At 39.7% G+C, this 15,251-nt stretch overlaps 1 long non-coding RNA gene across 1 annotated transcript; it reads right to left on the minus strand.

The window, feature by feature from the left end:
* Positions 1 to 9,002: 9,002 nt before the first annotated feature.
* LOC148783238 (uncharacterized) lies at positions 9,003 to 10,183 on the minus strand. The gene is made up of 2 exons (XR_016050628.1): positions 9,621 to 10,183; positions 9,003 to 9,468 (listed from the first exon to the last, which is right to left on the minus strand). It is a non-coding gene; the product is annotated as an uncharacterized LOC148783238 (long non-coding RNA).
* Between the last annotated feature and the right edge of the window lie 5,068 nt (positions 10,184 to 15,251).

The following is a 15,251-nucleotide window of genomic DNA, read 5'->3' on the forward strand; positions in this document are numbered from 1 at the left end:
GAAAGGCGAATCGATGGGAGATTTGACTTGCGATCAAACGAGGCGTTATCAGGGAGGTGAAGCGGCGGGAGAATGACTCGTGATCAGTCGAAACATCGTCAGGGAGGCTAAGTGACGAGACAGAGCATCACCAAGTTGGCGCCATGTTTTCGTTGCCAATTCGTGGATGAAGTGGCCTATAAAAGTAGGGCTAGAGGGAGAGTGGGGCATTTTTTGGCTTGGAATGCCTATTTCTTCGGCCTTCTTCCTTTTGTAGAGAGAGAAAGAGAGTTTTCTCTCTTAGAGCATTCCTCTATGTTTCCATGGCCTTAGCTACCACTGGCATTAGAGTTTTGAAAGGTTCTAGCGATGATCATGTGATTGCTGGTGAGCTTGTGCCTCCTGACTTGCATGGAGTTCTAAAAACAGAGTCTAAGGCTGTGCACAGGATTTTGAAGGTCATCTGGCCTAAACCCAATCTCGTTCATCAAAACATGATGACAGATTGTGAAGGTTTTTGCTGGCTCGTCATCTTCTTCATGATGGTTAACCAAATGAGTGATTTGGTCAACTTCAATGTTCAATGCTTGGGTGAACTATCAATATGTCGAGCAGGACATTTTCTGCTCGAATTTTTGCTCGTTGCTGCTCCCTTAACCACCATCTGGTTCTTTGCCTTCACTCGACAGTGAAAGAAGAATGGGGTCCTTTTCATTCTTTTCAAGCTCCCTTTGAAGAGAATGATCCTACCTCTTAGAAGATACTACCGTTTAGAAGGCGGCGGTGCATTTGGAGGCTGTATCTCTGGACGGGAGACTTATTTCAGAATGGATCTATCTTTGTTGTAGCTACAGATTATTGTAACCATAGTTTTGTAATCCTTTTTATTCATGAAAAAACATCTTCCTCTAGTTTGAATCCTCCTTGATCTGTGGCTTGTGTCTCTTCTTTGGCTTGTGTCTCTTCTTTTTTTATGGTTTGCTTGCCCTTTTTTTTTTTTTCCTGTGTTCAGTTCTTATCCCTCTTGATGGTGGGGATAAGAAAAGGGCTAGGAGACTTATTTTGCCCCGGGGGCATGCTAACTATCTGTCTTTGAATGGATCGAATGCCCTCTCAAGTTTTCATTCGAGCCTTTAGGGTGTGCGCCATTTTTGGTTTTTATAAGGACCTCATTTTTTTTTTCTTTTTTTTTTTTGGGACTTGACCGTTGAGGTTCCCATATGTGTGGATAGCCCAAGGAACACAACTCGCTTGTTTACCCATTGTGGTGGTGCACAATGTGTGCTAAGCCCTTGGGTAGGCCAAAGGTTCGTGTGGGTCTTCGGGTAGGTGCGTACCTGAGATTGGTGGCAGAGAAGAGAGTTTTCTGATGATGTTGTGTTTACGCACAAGAGTTAGAGCCGCATAGCCTTTGCGCTGAGTGACGGGATCGCAAAGTGTTTGTGTTTAGCTATGTCGTGACCGCCCGTCGTTTCGCTTGCATGTTGCTTGTGCTTCCACTCGATGGAGTTGCACAACGTTTCGCTCATGTGTCGTTTGTGCTTCCACGTGATTGGGCCATGTGTCATTTCATTGTCATGCGCGATATGCTACCCTTCCTCAGTATAAAAACGTGGGTAGAGGTACCTTTTCCTCATTTTTACCCTAAGTTTTTACCCATGGTAAAAATCCCTAATTCTTTTCTTCGCGCCCCTTTTCACCACTGTCCTCGAGCGAGATTTCTCACCATTGAGTGATATTGACAACAATGGTGAGTAAAAGCGTCGCCCCTCCTCAAGGTAGGGTGTTTTTTTTTTTTTTACTTTTTCTTTTGTTTTTTTGATTTGGTCTTTATTTTTGCGAGATCATGCTTGTATTTGCATGTTGTGGGTCTTCCAGCCAAGCCTTGGCTCGATTCAGCAAGATTAGTCGTGAGCAAATCTAGCTTTTGGTCTGGAATGCCTACACATGGCATCTTGCGTGCTCTTGATTTTGGTGTTTGCGCATTGAGCCGGGCTCATTCTTTGCGTGTGGTCTGCTCTACCCTTGCACATTCTATCACGCACTTGTTCTTGCACTTATTCGGGTTTAAGCGTACATGAGCCTGAGTCAGGGTATTATTGCAGTTTGTGCATCTTGGCCTATGCGGATTTTCCCCTGGGTATGCTTGCCTTTTACGCAGACATGCACCTGCTCTTGTATATGCCTCGATGAGGCATTGCTTGAACTTGTGTTTTAGAGTCGCACACATGCGCACAGTGGATGCACTGACTACGCGGACATGCATCCTGAGTGCTTCTTGAGCTCTTGTGCCTGCATGCCTTGATCGGAGTACAAGTTGCAAACCTATCTATAGCTTACTCTTTCTTTTGTTCTTTGCACTGAAAATCCTTGATGTAAACTAGCTACCCCGTGCAGAGGAACTGGGAACCAATTCCTACATAGGTGCTTCTTTTGTCAGAGGGACCTCGCTTGGTGTCCTTGAACTTACACTAGAGAAAGAGTGGCCTTTGAGCATCACCTACGTGGGAGAAGACACTCTGCTCTGTAGGTACGAAGGTGCTGGTGGTGAGCCTAGCATTCAAAGGGATGGTGTGCCCCTTTGATTCCAGCAAGGATTTTCCTATGCTGGGGAAGAGAATGCTGGCCAAGATGAACCTTCACTGGGCCCTTAGTGCCCTTTGTTTTGAGGGAGAACCAATATATGCCAAGGTACAGCACTTGGACATTTGACGTCCTCAATTCACATGCTAATACTCTGGGAGAATGTGGGTTAGCCACGGCATGCTAGTGCTCAGCGAGTTATTATAACCGCGGCTCCAACACCATCAAAGCTCTACTGAAGATATGGTGTTGTAAGAACAATTGCTGGCATTTCGATGGAGGGGAGGCGGGAATCACCCTCTTAGACCTGTACTTCATAGGTGGCTTGCCCATGGTGGGGGATATGTATGAAGAGTTTGTACTCAGGAACGGGGCAGGTTTGGGGATCAGCCCATTAACAGCAAGCCAGCCCCTACTGGTCCGCGAGTTGTTTGAGATTTACCAACTCTTGTACTCAGAGACCAAACTCAAGTCTGGAGGGCCGAATTTTGAGGCATGGAGAGATTACTTCCACAGTGACCACCAAGATGGCGAGGATACTAATTCAAGTGCCCTGTGGGCAAATGAGGCATTAAGAGCAGAGGCCTCAAAGAGAATAGTTACTCCTCCCAAAAGAGAGAAGAAGGACCATGTGTACCTAGCCACCTAACTGGTCCTTTTCTTATGTAAGTTTGCTTTGCCAGTGGCATGGGGCTACGTCATCTGGTCGGTTGCTTCTATGTGGCTTGCATGATAGCTCAAGGGAAGGATTTAGCACCGGCTCAACCTATTATGTGTAGCATCTACCATGGGTTGGGGGCTATTGCGCGTCGCAACGCTCCCCCGATGGATAGCAAGAATGAGATCCTAGCTGGTGAAGGCTTTCCCCGGCATTTCACGATGAGCTTCCTGATCCACCATGTCTTTGGGTGGCTCTCGACGTATGTCCCTGAGAGGAACACCGTCCCACGTACCGTTGGTACGTACAAGATAAACTAGAGCCTTACGGAGGCCGCCTACCCTCACATGCTAAAAATTGTCGAGATGAAGGCTGTGTTTAGGGGGCCGAGGGAGGCTTGCAAGCTTCTGAATGATGTCTCTTTCTTTATCAGTAGGAGCACCTTTCCGGTAGGTGCCCCTACTGATAATGTATATATGGATTCTTTTGGTGAGGTCTTCAATGGGTTGACCACAGAGACAAAGGAGGCCATGTACCTCGTAAGTGTGAGGGGCAGCATCCTTCCATACAGAGGCGTTGGAGATAGAAAGCTGGAGGGCTATTTCCCTCATCTTTTTGAGCGTCAGCATGGCCTGGACTAAGGATGTTGTTTTACCATACTCTTCGAGAAGAAGTATGGAAGAAGGGGGTATTGCATGATCATGAGGCCCTTAGAGTCAGTCGTTAGGCCTATAACAACCATATTATGAGAATGGTGTGGGAGACTTGCCTTCGTCTCACGGGGTTGAGCAAGTTTATGATCCTGCATTACGGTCATGTGGTTCACGCAACAAACATTTATTGACGGTGGTGGAACATGGCGCTCCATGCACCCATGGAAGTATATCAACAACGCCAAGCACGACGGCAGGGTTGGGAAGCGTTTCACTCATCCTTTCTTCTCTAGAGTTTTTGAATTAAACTACTACCTTGTCAACTGGAGAGAGCTCGTTAAGCCCCATTCTTTGAACAAAGGCGATGCTGGCATGGAGTGTCCATCTCTAAAAGATGAGACAACGTCTTTGTTTTATGACCTCAGTTCCATCTTCGGGTGGACCAAGAGAGGTGCAGTCCCGGGTCATGAAGGAAGGCCTAGCCAGGACCTAAATGCCTCGATAGGGAGTGGGTCGTACTCTAGCCTAACTGCTAGGTCTAAATGTGGTCAGAAAGCTCCCACTGTTACTGAGCGGGGAAGTGAGCCCCTAAGAGAAAGGGAAGAGAAGCAAGGGGGAAGAAATAGAAAGGCGACTAAGGGTCCCAAGTCTGTCCCCACTGTTTTGAAGAGAGGCGCCCGCATGAGCAAAAAGGTCTTGTCCATTGTGGGCACGTCACTGCTGCCTCCACCTATCAAGAAAGTGAGAGTTGAAGCATGTACATTCTCGACTCCACCTCCCGCAACATCTACTCCGGTTTCGAGAGTAAGGCTGAAGACTACTATGGCTCGGCTCGAAAGGTCAAGCTTGACCTCATTCATCTTTAGGCGTGAGTTAGGAGGGACCTCTTCTAGAGTAGAGGCGGTAGCGACACCTACTGTCGGCAGTCCCTCTCAGTCTCCTATGGGTTCTTCCATGAGTCCAAGAGATGTTCTATGCACCTTCACCAAAAAGGGGGATGGTGAGGTTGTCGATGAAGTTTCAAGTGCTAAGACAGCATATCCAGGAGTTCCTGCCCCAATCCCTCATAAGTGGAGGTGGAAATAGAGTCTCCTTTGGATTTTCCTCCTTTTAGAGTTGGTAATGACACCAGGCTTGGAGACGTCAGTTTTAGAAGTGCAGGCAGAAGAGCCTTCATCCGAGCGTCTTGCCACCTCTAATAAACCTTTGGCTCTGGTGATCAGGGATCGGTCTGTTGAAAGACATTTTTCATCATCAAGGGTCCTTAATCAATAAAGCCTAAAAAAACAGAGTAAATTTTGACAGTCTTAGAATAGCCCTAGAATTGGCCAAGATTTTCATAAGGACTCTCAAAAGCCTCCTACCAAGTTTTGTCGCATTTTGACATGTCTAAGGCAATGCAAACTAAGAAACAGTTTCGGTAGAATCAACCTCTAGCACTCTGAAACGGACTCTATAACTAGAGCTATATTTTTAGTGTCGCAATTTTTGGTGGGACCACCATCATTGTATCCGGAATGGTTGAAAACCCCCAGGGGTCAAATTTCAGCTTGAACGGACATCCCAAGAACAAGTAATAGTTGAAAGAACGAGATAAGAGGAGCTGCACGTTGTTCTCATGCGGCCACCCTGCAACTCAACTCCATTAAAGGGGCAGTCACGACCAATGACTTTCGATACTTATATCTCCCCCATCCAAGATCGGATCATACTCAAACTTGATGGAGCGTGTTTGTCTCGTTGAGACGAGTGTTTCGATATATGGCACGCCCCACGACGAAGCTTGAGCACGAAAAAAAGCTAAAGAGAAGTTGTTGATCCGTGAAGAAAGCGTAGGAAAATCAGCACCATCGTGCCTCGCTCGAGTAGCCAAATCATGCCGCTCGTGAGCCCGATCGAGGTGAAACCAATTACATCATGTGCGTAAGGCCTAGGGAAATCCCTAATCTGAACCTTGTACATGAGGAACGGTAGGAGTCCGCACACAAAGCCAACGAAGTGACTGTAAATTTCATCGTCGGAATTCCAGATTTCGGTCAAATTTCAAAGTTGCAAAATCTTTGTTCGGGCATGGAATTGAGCACCGTTTATTGCCCCATGATTGTGACATCATGCTCAATGTATTCCAATGAAGAAATCATAGAAAAACGTCAAGGACAGAGCATGCAATCGATCCAAGTTTCAAGATTCATTTAAATTTCAAATCACATGATCGTGCCCTAAAGACACGATCCATGGCTCGAAGTTGGTATCAAATTGATTGCCACACCGAGCCCTACAAGAAAACAACCATCTTTCAATCAAATGGGATTCAGAACGACCCTGGATCATCCATGAAAAATCATGCATGTTCTAGGGTAACATAGGGACTGTCTTGGAATTCCATAACTTGTTAGGAAGTGGGCAAATCTGTCATTTTGCACCCTATGTTCTAATTTCTTTTAATTCAGTTAAATCTTAATTTCCAATAAGGTTTAATTTTGATCAATCCACCCATGTTTGGGCACAATTCTATACATACCACGTTTGGAGAGAGAAAGGAGAGAGAAACTTTTGGATCGATACGCCTAGGCTCAAGGTAAATCTTCTCTCTCTTCTTTTCTTTCTTCTTCTTCTTCTTCGTCTAAGCTTCCTCAGAGGCCATGCACGATAGTGGCAGCATAAACCATAGCTGCATGACATTAAAAGGTTCAGCATCATGGTCCAAACTATATAACCTTAAATTATAGCGAAGGTCTAGTTGCAAGACTTTAAACTGCCTGGTCCTAATTGCATGACTTTAAACTGCATAACCACGATCTGAGCTATATGACCTTAAATCATAATGAACGTCCTGGCCGCATGATGTTAAACTGCTTTGCCGAGATTCAAGAGGCATGACCTTAAAGACGCCTCCACACATACGCGCACCCCCTTATACATGCATTTTCACGCACGCTTTCCCTAACATACCCATTCATGTGCGCGCACCACCTTCATTGCTTCCCTAGTGAACCCATTCACTCCAATACCACTTCATCATGCCTGTAAAGATGGCCTATCCTCTCAAACAAGTGACAACCGTAAGAAATGGAATTGCCATGGCAATTGAATTTCACTAAGTAGGGCTTAGATACGGTCCCCGGGACTGCCACCTTAAAGGTAGCAACCTGTTCATTGTCTTCAACTGTCTCCCTCGTAAAATTAAAGCAATTAGCCACTTCTTCCTGAAATATCTTAAAAATATTTTGAGTATAAATTTTTTATGCATGTGACTCAAGGCTGGAGTAGTTTGAATATCTTTCAAGTCATTTTCCCTCTCTTTTCGCACATTCTTATCTTGGACTTTTGCAACAATTTCTAATAATGTATGCAAGCTTGTTGTGGGTGTCAAGTACATCTTGATGTGTTTATTCATCCCTTCACTCCTTTGAGTAGAGGTCATACCCGTAGTGAACATGCCAGCTAAGTATGCATCAACCCATTACATGCGACAACCATAAAGCCTACTGAGCCATTCATTGTCTTCCAGCTTATAATTCTCAATCATTTATTTCCACCCTGATTCAAATTCTTCAATTATTGGGCTAGCTACACACCGCCTAAAGGTATTTGAATAAGAAGGATGCATATGCAAGACATTGACACTTTTTTTTTTTTTTTTCTCGCAAAAATGTGCCACTTACAATAATGATATTTATTTTGGAAAAGAGCTTGTCTCACTGCATATAAAATTGCTGGATCTTGATCAGTGCGAATAATACTTGGTTGTTGTCTACCCATTGATTCCAACCAGTTTTCAAATACCCATATAAATGATTTTATCTTCTCGTCAAATATGAGTGCAAATCCAAAAAACGTAGTACTGAAATGGTGATTTACACCTAGTATTAGTGTAAAGGGCATACCAACATATTTGTCTTGTATGTGGTATCAAAGGTAACCACATCAAAAAAGCACTTGTAGGAAACTTTAGATGCAGAATCTACCCATAAGATACTGTAAATGTGATCTTCATCATCTAATCTCAGTATATAGAAAAATGATGGGTTCGATTGTTTCTTTTTATTGAGCCATTGCAAAATTAAATTGCCTTCTTCTTCTCTAAGTTTTCTTCTAACGCTCGCTATTTAATTTTGGATATCCTTTTGTGTACAAGGGACATTATCAATCCCTCCAACCATTACCAAGCCGTCTTCTTGACTACTTATGCACATCCTAACATTGCACACACACCTTAACTCAAGGTAAACATTTCCACTTTTATTAGGTTTTTCTTGTTTAAACCCTTCCTGTGAGCAAATATAAACCCTATCGATCCATTTACCTTTCTTGTTATGAGTACTCCTCTTGCGAATACCAAAACATTTGATCAATACATAAGACTTAAAAAACTCATAGGCATCATCCTCTGATCCAAACATCATTCTTACACATGGTTCTTCTATTTCATTGCCTTTGTTTTGTGAGCCACAACCACCATCAGGGATTTCATCAATGCTGCCTACATTTAGGCATGTGCTAGATGTCACACCAACTGAATTTGTGGGATCCATCTTAGTTTTTTTACTTACCCAATGTGAAACTGCAAACTACAAAAATACAGTTTCAAACAATCATCCATAATATACTTTTAACCCTTTGGCATAAATTTTCAAACAATCATCAATAAAAAATGAGGATTTTGGTTACATCCAAACTAGCCCTTAATTTTCCCTTCACATACTTCTATGTATTCTGTAAGGGATAATATGATGCATACTTAATCATGTTTCAATAGATGGTTCTATATCAAGAGAAAACTAACTTTGACAACTAGGATATTGAAATTGTAATTAAATTGCTAAAAATAATAATTTATGAAGGTTAGTGGTGATTTCTAGATTGAATTCGAACACATAAGGCTTACAAACATGTGATCCAAAAGCATGAGTTCCACCAACTGAAGCTTCAAGTTCAAGAATAAAAGGAGAAGTGGATTTACTGGGCAAGTCTTGTTTCCTTTACGGATATAAACTCCAAAGCTTCAGACCATGTAAATTCTACATGAAATCCAAGTCCAACATCAACAAATATATGTCGTGTATCAGGCCTAAAAGGACAGAAAAACCATGGCTAAAATAGGCCAGTGCTCATTGTGAGGTTGAATATGCCAACAAAAACAAAATTAATCATTGAATGTCATAAAAAATTCCAATGTAAGAGGCTATATAATTGGGTGCATGACATTTCCTGTAGTTTGGTAAAGACCATCCAGCTGAATGCATTCTTTGGAAAATCCAAATATGTAAATGTTGGGGGCAGGGGCAGTTTAACATAAGAAACTATAAATTTAGGCATCCAACCACCTAGAACCACAAGATTCTCTCTTACAGTACAGTAAATTAGTAAAATTTTGTTACAGCCATTGACAAATATGATGAACCATGCGAACAGTCCTGCCCAACAGAAGAGGTTAAGCAGTCAAAAGAACTATACCTGGACTTCTATATGCCGTGGTCGAGAAATGTATTTCTCCTCTAGAACAGTGTTTACACCAAATGAAGCAGCTACCTCACATTGCTCTCTCAAAAGAAACTCGACAAATTCATCTGAACTTTCCACTATTCACATACCCTGTATGTGACATTTGCATCAGAAAGAAAATTTGAGGTGGATTCCACCAAAATTGTTTGGGATTCCACTAAAAAACCTAAACTCCCCCAAATCAACGATGGAAATTGCTTATAATAGAATGTATGAGTCAAATACAGAGAGAGAGAGAGCACCTGCGCAAGATGGTGCTCGAGGGGTAGGGACAGTGCGCGAGCGGCCTTTGGTTTTTCGTTAAGGGACGGTCCTTTGGACAGGGAAGACGTGGGGCCGATGGGATTTTCTGAGTGATTAGGTGAGCAAGAGGCAGAACGGTGGGTGCGTCAGTGGCATGAAAGGCAAAGAGAGCGAGGAGGGGCTTGGCACAGGGAGCAAGAGGCAGAGAGAGCGAGAGGGACTTGGCACAAGGACCAAGAGGCAGAGAGAGCGAGAGGGGCTTGGCACAGGGAGCAAGAGGCAGAGAGAGAAAGAGAGGGGCTAAGTGCCAATCAATGGGGTGCGCGATTTCTGTTAAAGAAGTTACAGGGAGCCAGAGGCAAAAAGCCAGGGAGGAGAATCTTGGCACAGGGACGAGGAAGAGGAAGAAATCCAGGGAAGAGAGAAGAGAGAGAAAATCTCATGATTTCGAAACGAGAGGGTTGCTCGTGTTTTGAGGAGAGAGAAAAACCCTTGATTTGGAAGAGAGAGAGCCGCTCACATTTTTCTGTGTCAGCGGGTTAGTACTGTGTGTCAGCGGGTTATTAAAAAAATAGTTTTTGAATTCAACGGGGCGAGACCTTTGTGAACGAATCTTGACCATCAATTGCCCAACTTTTGATCACAGCCGTCGGGCGCATATTAATGGGGTGCGCGAGTGGGATATATATATATATATATATAAAAATAAAAGGTTGCAACTTTAAAATGTAGAATTACATATACAATTCAAAAATCCATCCAAAATGTTGTTCTAATATTTTTCAACTCTCTAATTAATCATCTCAATATCAAGATGTGTGAATATAAAAAAAGTTGATTTTTGGGTTTTTTTAGGCTACACCACTGGTGGTGTATACCCTTAAAGTGCTCAACATTTTTAGACGTTTAGATGTCATTATCCTATAGTATAGTAACTTTTTGTTTAAGGGTATTTTAAGTAAATAACCAAAGGTAAAATAGAAATTCCTAATAAAAACAAAAATATTTATTAATAATAGTGGACAATGACATCACCGATATGGTGTGTGACATCACCCATAAAATGCATTAATTGTTTTTAACTACGAATAGAATGTCACTATTTTTTATAAAAATACCTATTTTACCCTTCTAAATAATAAAAAATGCCTTTACTTAAAAAAAATTGTATTACAATTCAAAGGTATTTTAGTGTCAAAAAATGTTGAGCTCTTTAAGAATCTATACCACCAAGTGGTGTAGCCTAAAAAAACCCTTTTGAGTCCCAAAAATAGTGCATCTTGCAATACACTATCTAGACTGTCTGTTTTCAAGATTTTCATATGTTTATAGATCTACTTGATTTTAACTATTTTTGGAGTTTAAAATTTTTTAATTAGAATGAAAATAGCTTTTCATATAATCTTAAAAAAATTTTACACCAAAATTACATGTTTGGAGGTGCGCCTTAATTAGATTGTTTAAAGTTGCAACCTTATAGAAACCGCATAAACGCAATATATTACACCTACCTTTGCATATACATTTTCAATGAAGTATAAATGTGAAACATACTTTTTCTCACAAACATATCCACGATACACACTTTCTACAACATGATTAATTTAAATCAAAGTATTAAATCTCAGTCGAGTGGACAAGGACTTCGCATCTTGCTTGTTGTTTCTACATACCTCGTAACAAAGAAAACCTTTTTTTTTTATGCTAAAGAAATATATGACATTTTAGACATAGTTTTGATATTTTTATTCAAGCATTTCTTATCGTATTCTATATTTTTTTTGTTTTTACTATCCTTGGACTATTGTGAATATTTTCCTGCTATAAATCAATATTTGAATTTCCTTTTTATTCTCGAGCGAGTCCACCCTGATTAACCTTGGCTTTAGTCATAGAAATCTAAGGGCTAACAGCAACCATCATTTACATTAAAATAAAATAATAATTCCTAATTTTAATCTCCACCGTTTGTTGTGAGGAACAACTGGTGCCTGATGGGTATTTCCGTGGATACATGGTCTAGAAATGTGCTTTTTAACGTCCGGAAAGAAAGGTAGGATTCCAGGGTTCTTTTTTTTTTTTTTTTTTTAAATACGAGCTTCATTGAGATAATAAATGGATTCCTACTTGTCGTTGGTCCAAATAGGTGAGGGCCTTTCTCCATAATGAAGAAATTGTGTGAAATAGACCAAATGCCATGACAGATGAAACGTGGTGTGAGTTTAAATAGCGGTTTGACTTGTCAACAATATCTTAAAATTGGTCAAAACTTTATAGTACCTTAGAATGACTCACAAAGATTCGTTGAAATTTAGAGACATGTTATAGATCTAGTTTCAAAAGGAAAGGGCAATGAACTACAAAAAGATTACGTGCTCTTGTGGTAGACAAGTGTAAAATTAGTCCCTGACGCAAAAACCTTCAATACGTTACTTAGCAACACAAAGCGTGATGTCAAGTACTTATACAAAATGTGTTATATTTTAAGGACCCGGTGTTTATGTGGCCAACTCCGCATATCTAGAAATGCAGGCCTCTTAATAAATTTATTTTTAATATAAATTTTAAAATTTAATTTTTAAAGACATGTAATCTCTAACATAGAGATCATGAATATAACAAAATAAATAAATTTTAAAAGCTAAAAATAATAATTCTAGTAAAAAAATATTTGGACGGTAAGTTTTAATTGTTTTTAGATAGAAGACTTGCTTGCATCCATCTTTAAGATGGATGTTTTACACTTTATGGATCGCATATGTAGAAATGTGGTCCAGACTGCCGAAACAATTTTCCATATTTTAATCTAAGAAACTAATATGGCAAGACAATTTCCTATTCTTTATCATTTTACAATGAAATAATGGAACTTCATGTTTGGTATGATAATACTTTTGTGAAAATATTTCTACGTGAAAAAATTCCCTTGTGTGATTCGGTTTTGAAGTTCTTCACAACAATTGCCTGCCAATTGAGGTGAAAAATATACTGGGACAAGGTTTGCCAATGGTCTAAGCCGGGCCTCGAGTTGGGATTCGACCAGACCTGTTTCGGGCTTCGGACAAGGCCCTGGCCAAGTCACAAGAAAAGCACTATTAGTCAAGCATGGTCGGGCCTTTAACATGCCAACCCGAATGGTCCCAAAAACCTCAAAAACTTGCCAACGTGCCGAATTGGCCCTGTAAGCCAAAAAATATTATCTTTGGGCCCAATAGGCCCGACCCAATCAAAATCCCAGCTTGAACCATTTAGAAGTTTTTTTTTTTTTTTAAATAATATATATATATATACTTTTCAAATGTTTCTTGTTTGTAGTAAGTCAAAACAAAACAAAAATAAACAGATGCTAAAATTATTTTTTAGAAAATTTAAAATCCATTTTCTCTCACTAGAAACCTAATCTCTCTTTTTCTCTCTAAAGACACATTCTCTTTCTAGAAACCCAATCTTTCCTTCTAGGTCTAAGAACTCATTCCGTCCCTAGAAACCTAATTTTTCTCTCTAAAAGCCCATTCTCTATCTAGAAACTCAATCTTTCTCTCTAAAAACTCAAGATCTCTTTCTCTCTAAAAACACATTCTCTCTCTAAAAATCCAAACTCTCTTTCTTTCTTTAGAAAGCCAATATCTCTTTCTCTATCTAAAAACTCATTCTAGTCTCTTTCTAGAAACTCAAATTCTCTTTCCCTCTCTAGAAATCCAATCATCTTTCTCTCTCTAAAAACCTATTTTGTCTCTCCCTAAACAACCAATCTCTCTTTCTCTATCTAAAACCCATATATCTCTATCTCTCTCTCTAAACTTCTCTATTCTCTATCTTGAAACCCAATAAAGCATACGTTTTTTTTTTTTCTTGCTTGCTTGCTACAAACAAGAAAAGTTTGAAGAGACATAAATAAGAGATTGTTTAGGAAGAGACTATTTATCTTTTGTACATAGTGGTTACAATCATTTTTGCCCCTTAAATTTCAAAAGGATTATGTTAAGGTACTCATACTATCGAGTAATTTATCATCGTACTCAACAACTTTTAGACATTTATATACCCTTGTTAATGAAATTTTTTTAAGGGTATTTTTTGTCATTAAGATGGTGTGATGTCATCTACATGGAATGTAACATTATCCACATGGGGCATTAAATGTCAATATTGTACTCCATGTAGGTAATGTCACACCCCATGTAGATAAATTCATATTCTTCCTAATAACCAAAAGTAGCATTACTAAAAGAGAGCTCCATGTACAAAGCAATGGTATATAGGTACCTAAAAATTGTTGAGTATAATGATAAATTACTTTATAGTGTGAGTACCCTAACATAACGCATTTCATAATGAGCAGTTGTAAGAGTGTCATTGAATACACAAAGTTCTAAAAAAAAAATTTTAGATTTCGTAACTCATCCCAAACCACCCAATTTAACATCTAATGAGTGTGAATTATTATGACCTCCAAATACAAAAGATAAATAGTCCCTTAGTAGACAATCTCATAAAAATATATAAAAAAAAAAATATTAAAAAAAAAAGTCTTTTAATGGACCTAGCCGGGCCCATTCCAAGCCCAAATGTTATTTTCAGGCCCGGCCTAGCTAGGCTTTGATAGTGTATTTTCAGGCCAAGCTGGCCCGGGCTTTAAACCACAATATCGGGGTCAGGCCTTGCAGGCTAGCCGAGCCATCCCCACGCTCAACCCATTGGCAGCTGTAACTAGGACCAATTGGCTTGAAAACACTTCTACACTCAATCACTAGAGAGAGCTCTTTCGCTGAAAATACTTCCACAAAAGTATATATACCCATATCAACTGTGCCACTAACTAGTATCATTTTACAATGTTTAATATTTTAACTTTCCATATTTAATTATGGGATTATCTACAAATATGTCATTAGTCTTTTTTCCATTGAAGTCACTATCATTCCTACTCATTGGATGTCGAGTGAGTCACGAAGTCTGAGAAAATTTTTTTGAAACTTTCTGTTTATTTATTTCCGGTCTTACAGCTACTCATTTTTAAATTTAACAGACAAGAATGATTGTAACATCTATGTACAAAAAATAAAAGGTGTGACATGTATAAGATTGTGACCTTGAGCAATCCAATTAAGGTACACCTCCAAATTGTATTTCTAAGTATTATCTAAAAAAATTTATTTTCATATCTAATTATAAAGTTTTAACTCTAAAAATATTTAAAATCAAGTAGATCTATAAATATGTGAAAATCTTGAAAATGGAAGGTTTAAATAATGTGTTGCAAGAGCACTATTTCTGGGACTCAATTTTTTTTTTTTTCACATTCATACATCTCGATGTCAAGATGACCATTTCAACATTAAAACAACCTTTTTCCGATAAGTTTCTGAGGTGCATCATCTATATTTTAAATTGCAACCTTCAATAAACTTTTTCCAAAATTACATTTGTAGAAAATCCCTTTAAATATTGAGTATTTTTATTTCATTTTAATTTGGTCACATGGCCGTAGATTCCATAACTCGGCACAACACGTCATGGATTTTCCAAACCGACCTTGCCTTGTGCTCTATTGAAGATGCAGCGTAAATAGCCTAAAAAGAATCACACACTAACGCACCCCAATTCCACATTATTTTGGCTGATCTGGA

Source organism: Amborella trichopoda, chromosome 2 (assembly GCF_054954075.1).
Source record: "Amborella trichopoda isolate Santa Cruz 75 chromosome 2, AtrichopodaSantaCruz75HAP2 v2.0, whole genome shotgun sequence".
NCBI lineage: Eukaryota > Viridiplantae > Streptophyta > Magnoliopsida > Amborellales > Amborellaceae > Amborella > Amborella trichopoda.